This window comes from Artibeus jamaicensis, unplaced genomic scaffold (genome assembly GCF_021234435.1).
Source record: "Artibeus jamaicensis isolate MK-2021 breed Jamaican fruit bat unplaced genomic scaffold, CSHL_Jam_final scaffold_1964, whole genome shotgun sequence".
In the NCBI taxonomy this organism is placed as follows: domain Eukaryota; kingdom Metazoa; phylum Chordata; class Mammalia; order Chiroptera; family Phyllostomidae; genus Artibeus; species Artibeus jamaicensis.
Window position 1 is genome coordinate 53,582,612 of NW_026522030.1, and position 6,731 is coordinate 53,589,342.

The 6,731-nt window shown below is 33.7% G+C and overlaps 1 protein-coding gene across 6 annotated transcripts in view; it reads right to left on the reverse strand.

The window, feature by feature from the left end:
- The window catches only part of BNC2 (basonuclin 2), a 426,491-nt gene that overhangs the window by 281,013 nt on the left and 138,747 nt on the right, over positions 1–6,731 (reverse strand). The gene's annotated exons all lie outside the window — the stretch shown is intronic.

Genomic DNA, 6,731 nt, shown 5'->3' on the forward strand with positions numbered 1-6,731 from the left:
TTTCAGCGCCTTTGAATGATAAGCCTGGGCCCCTGCTTACATGTTTTTATCACACACTTACTTAAAGAACCCTTACATAGCAAAACTCGGGACAGTCCTCCTGTCAGCACTTACACACCGAGGACCACATCTAAGGGTGGCACCTCTTTCCTGAATGATGTACAGGCAAAAAGATGCCTTATTCAATTACTGTTACGTTTCAGGTGCATTTCAACTCTTTTATATTAGGGCAAAAAAGAGCCAGTGAAAGTAAGGAGAAATTCAGAAAAAGAGAAATGAGGTGAAAGGAGAATAAAGAAAGAAAGAAAGAAATCAGGTCTATGGGAACAGAGAAAAGAAAGAAAAGACTAGACATGTTTTTAGGTCATTAAATAAATTGTTGCCAACCAAATAGAAGTGAGACTTAATCAACCCCCCATAACAACACACGAACCCTAAGACAGTAGCAAAATAACACTGCAGTCCAAAATCATTGAGTAAATAAGATGTCAGATATGCTCAAGAGAATCAGTGTTTCAATGAGTAACTTCCTACTGTTCAAGATTATTTTCGTTTTCTTAACAGAGAGAAATGAAAAACTGATGGGCTTAATTAAAGAAAAACAAAAGGATATTATTTTGATGTTAAAGGATCAATTCTTTTTTTATTAATTGGAATGATGATTAATAAACTGAGAATTTGATTTCTAAGCTAGCTGGTTTGAGCAATGCATTCATTGTTTTTCCACAAGCATTTCCATTAAGGAAGTCTCTGAATGAAGAAATGATACAGGGCTCCCTCTCCTCTCTTAATCTCTGACTTCTGCAGCATGAAATGCTACATAAGAGTTTTTAAACAGAATGACACGGCACACTGTTCTCACACAAATGAACTTCGCTCATAAATTTTCACCTTAGGGTTTGAATGTATACTATGCAATTTTCTAGACTTTCTACAAGGAATGTACAAATTAAAAAAAATCAATACTTAATTTTTTTCCTATTCTCTAAACTTTCTTTTAAACCTGGGGAAGAAGGCAGTTACAGGTCATGCTCAGTGAGATTCGAGCAACTTGGATAGCACAGCCCCAGGTATCATTTTGGGGATGTCATAGGCACATATTAAAACTTCTTAGAGCTTGAGTTGCTCAGAATGTTTTTTCATCTTATTTTTCTCACCTGTTTACTAATTTATCTTATAGGGAAAAATTCCCTCTTTTACACAATGAGCTGCTTATATGTCAGGATATAAAGACTGTTAATCCTGAATTGTGACTTTTTTCCTTTATTTCTCTAAAGCTTAAAAATAGATGTCAAAGTTTCCTGAAAGGGTCTTTGAACTCCCTTTCTCCTCCTCTGCCCAGTCCTTTAGTAGATGAGGATAACCAAGTAAAATGTGGAAGCCAGCTGCTTTTCGGGAAATAAAAATGGCATCAGCTTTGGCAGACAGAGGTGAGATCAATCATTTTCTACAACCTTCACATAATCTTCTGACCAAGGCCTAAAGAAGGGTGGTTATGTAGCGGCAAAAGCACACCATGAAAGATACGAGAGGGTTTTCACATGGTGAAGAATTCATTGTGTGCATATAACAAAATCAGGCTCCAAACCTCAGGAGAAAGGAAATCTTGGAACCATTATATTCCATGTTCTTTGGACATTAACAAGCAAGGAGTCTTAAGAGAAAATTTCTCTCACTGGGAAAGTCATCCCATGATTCACTCTTTCCTCGCTACTACCACAAAGTTCCCTGCCCATACTCTGGAAAGAAAGGAGTTAATTCCCGTATCAGTTCAAACACTACGATTCAAATTATGGACACAAGCTAAAAGCAAATGCCAGTTACTTCTGTCATTCCTTTTGATATACACATTTTAATCAAGAGTCCCCAGTTCAGAAAATACCTCCACCTATAGCGCAGTCATTGGCTGTTCATGTTTATAAGGAAAATCCTCTCAAAGGCTTTGCTGATTGATAAGGGTAGAGGCCCAATGTAACTTTATTTAAGGAGTGTTGTAAATGCATATAAGGTGGAAAAGGAGAAGCACTAAAATTTTTGTTTTTTATTGAAGAGGGTAACGCCAGCTCACTATCTGTAACGGTCTGTTCCTTAGGAATCAGCTCCCTGTGTCACAATGACCTGGCAAACTCGAATGCTTTCACTATCACTGGAGTTCTTGCAAGCCTGCTCTGGCTGTGACCCATTCACTTTTGCCCCAACTTCTCAGAGATGCCTTACTCAGCATCTAATTAGTTAGGGAGGATTTGCTGCCGCTCTTAACCCTGACACAGGAGTGGGAGTGTGTGCTGCTGTGGTAGCCCAAATCTGTCCTGTCACTACATTAATCAGATTTTCATAAAGGCATGCATGAATAATTGGATTTATCAGTGAATGTTAAGATACACTCATAAATATAATTATAAAAAATACCTGCAATTATAGATAAGATATCTGCACCTTTAGGGATTTATTTTTCAACTGTGGTTACTTGACTAACCTCAGCAAAAGGCTTTACAAATTATACAAACACACAGTACTAGTTTGCAGATGGCAGAAAGATGAGGAAAATAATTTCAAAATGATCACCTATTACATTCAAATTCACTTAACATAGTGTGTTGAAAATAAACTTGAAATTTTTGGACAAGTTTTTAATGTATACATCATACATATCTGAAAATATGTTGGTGCATGCTTTACTTGCATTAACATTACCTAAATACCATCTATACGGCTTACTATTTTTCCATGTCAACTTCCCCAATGCATTACAAATTAGACAGTATCCGGTAAGTGAAATCTGCATGCTATACACAGACTTCTACAAACACCTGTCTCTATGCTACAACTTATATTTTAACAATTACCCAAATATCCCTATTTTGGGGTTGCAGTATCAGAAGAGATATTAAGAACTACATCTGACTATACGTCTATGTTTAAAACTTCAAAATAAAACCTATTAACACTCAAATTAGAGATGGGAACTAAATAGGAGGTAGTAGCCTAGTAATTCAACAGACTGAAATTACATGCCTCCTAACACAATATAAATATTTATTTTAGCATCACGACCATCAGTTTGGTCAATTTAATCCTTATTTTAGTAAGACATGATCATTAAAAAGGGAGTAAAAAGGGAGGAGGAAAAAGTGCAGACACCTAGGTTTGGATGAAGCCTGGCAATGAAAGGCATTTTCAAAAACTGTTAACTATTAATTTCTTTACTCAGGGCTCTGATCAAATAAGAATATACATCCTATGTTACAAGGCTTGTCTACATGAGTGGGATAGAGTTTAGAATAAAAATGTATCGTATGAACTATAAAAATAATCAAACCACAATATACAACTGGACATCTGACTTGTAAGAAAAATGGTATATGTGCCTTTTAAGCTGTTAGTGAATAAACACTCAAAACAACTTAGGAGAGAAGGGTACGAAGTCAGACAAAACCATCATTTCCAATTTAAAGTATAGATTCAACAAAATAAAACTCTGTTTGCCTATATGAATAGAAAGAATTAAGAGACTACTGGGAGAAAAATTCATATTGAACATGTTTTTAAATGGATTCTAGCAATGTAATTATGTATTTCTTACAATATATTTTATTTATCATTTCTCTGATATGTGCTAGATTTTATATTAGTAAGAAAGTTTGCTTTACTTTGTCATATCTCTGGTGAGCAGATGCTCTGGTATTAATGTAAATCATTGATTTAATTTTTAGCTTTCTTGTTTTGCCCCTATCTAGGAAATTATTTCTCTGGTGATAACTAACACATCATGCTAATGAGAGAATCTAATGCACAATAGAAAAATGTCACTACTAATAATATTTGCATGAAGTTAAATAAAGCAACTGTAAGAGAATGTCAGACAGTGTTCTTTAATAAGACACAGTTTCACAATGAAATTATGTTGTTAATTGTGTTACATCATTGGGTGAATCCTAAATTACTACATAATGATGCACAGAGTCATTTATAATTCTAACTTAGTATTTCACTCATGTCTGAAAAGAGACCTTATTAAGGAATCTACATTTTATTTGAAAAGGTTAAATATACCTCACCAATAATTAAAGGAAAATGCCTCTAGTAATGTAAACATGTAAAACATGGGCTATAGCCATTTATCTGTTATGGTTTCATTTCTGAAAAGATCTCAAAATATATTCAGACTATTGCATTACTTGAGGTACCTATGAAGAATTTTATATACCAGCCTCTCAAATACACAAAACATTTTAGAAAAATCACTTTTAAAAACCTGATTAAAAAAAAAGGTTCAAAAGCAGGCCTTATTTTTTGCTTTTAACAAAAACTTCATGATGCTAAAATGGGCAAAATAATGTTCTGGACTCTAGGAGATTAACAGAGAAGATGAGTAAAGGGTTCCTGGTCATTCTCGGCCTGTCACTGATCAAAGTAAACCAAGTAAGAACTCCCTTTACAGAAGTCAAGAGCCATGCCCTTTAAGGTTATCAAATATTTGTCTGTATGAAAAAAAATGATCCCTTTTGAAAAGATCATAATTGAATATGGGAAAAAAACACAGAAAGACAGAAAAATGCACTGAAATTTTTGTATCCCTTACTTTAGCAGAACATACTTAATTCTACCAAATCTACATTGACTTCAATATTGTGGTATCTTTTTGTTAGTATAAGACAAACTGAAAGATTTACATATAAGCAGACCATACTTTGCTCATACAAAACAACTAAGATTTTTATATCTCTACTTTCTAGTTTGCCTATAAAAGACACAAACCTAGATTATTAAATTTCAGTATTCATGAGACATTTCCCACTATAAGTTTTGCTGTGGTTAAATAATACTGGTGGTAAGTTCTCTAGAACTCATACTCAGTTTCTACTAGTCAGTTTTCTCTAATATTTAACGAAATGATCAGGTAAATTTTATAGTTTTTATGTTATTACAGAAAATTTTGAGATAAAAATATACCAAATAAAATTTATTTCATATGCTAAATCGATTTCTTAGAAATTAAAGTAATAATAGAAAAGCTTTTTAATGCCTTAGCAATGAGATACACAGAATTCTACATACTTGATTAAACTGGACAAACTTTTACCTGCAATAAGACAAAAGCTGGATTAATGTTTATATCAAAACTAGTATTTCTTAAAACTATTGGCTTCAAGAAAAGCCAATTTTAAGAAAAGTGTCTTTCTTGCACACATACACACACGTTCTGAATCAGCATTGCTGATGAAATATAGGTAAGGAAAATAAACACATTAAACATACACAACACATATATTTTTAGATTTATACATAGTTTGAATTTAAGTTTACACAACAGTTATACAAACTAAAAGGTCATCCTGAAGGAGGAAGAGAAGAAACATGTAGACTCATACCTCTTTTACATGCTTTTCAAAAATGCACAGGAGGTAAACATTTAGTAACCATGACAGAAAAAGAAGGAGGAGTTACTAACTATATCAAAACCCAAAATAAAATATAGCTGAATCACAACACTTTTTTAAATTGTAATTTTTCTCCCTTTATTGTACTACTGTTTAGTAAATAGTATAATTAGCATTATAGTTTTATATAGCACCACTATGCATAAATTACTTCACTCTATTTCTACTTCTGTTTATATAGTCACTGAAGCTCACTATTACACATACATACACACAGGTACAAACAAAATAGATCTTCTTATACCCACAGAGTCAAACAGCTGCATTAAAGACATCATAATAGCTTAGTTGTACAAGTTTCTCTCTCTGAGCGATTTCAAATTATTTTCCTAATTCTAACCCATCATTTATATAATTTTTCTTTCTTTCTTTTTTTTTAGCTAAAATGTTTTCCACAACTTAATGTCTCCTTAGATTCAAATCTACTTGAAAATGGGCTAGTGCCAAAGAAGCAATCTAACACCATCTCTGTGGTTCAATAGCCATTTATCAATTGATCATTATCTCTATCTGGTTTTATTAACTCTTTTCTAGCTAGAGGGAGACCTGAACCAATCTTCCCTTCCAATACGCACACACACAAACACACACACCCATGACCTCCACTAACTCATACAAAACCCTGAAGGTAACATCTAATTTTTAAAGTATGGCACAAGCTATTTAATCCTAAGGTCAATGAAAACACACTCTGTGTTCCAATCAGGAACAGAGCCACCCAGGCAGGAATATGCCTCAGAAACACACCTCTCAAAGCACACTGCAATGACAAGGAATTATCTCTGGGAAAAAAATGAACTTAACTTGCAAGAATGGGAAACTGCACATAAAGAGTTGCTTATTGGGTTTATGTTGATTGCATTTAAACCCAGCTTACTGTATCAGCAGTAATCAGGGTCCCTCTACAGGATATGTCAAAATACACCTTATTCAAATGCATTTATCCTATCTAGAATTGTGCGATAAAACTGTTCGCTAGCTAAATGCTACAAAATCCTGGCTCCGTGCACACTCTTCTGCAGATGTATTTCTAAACTTGTGGTAGTTTACAGCCTAGCAAATTGTTTTCTTTCCTTCATTACCAATACTTAAAAAATCTAAATTAAGTCAATAAAATATTTAATTCTCATGGACTCTTACAAACGAAACTGGTTTTTTTAAGAGAGCAGTTGCAGTATTTTTTTTAAATGAGTGAAACAATTCATTTCTTAACCGTCATCTGCTTAAAATCCACCTATTTGTCAGTAATACCTTCGTGCTGTGTGGATGATAATATCATACTAACTCTTG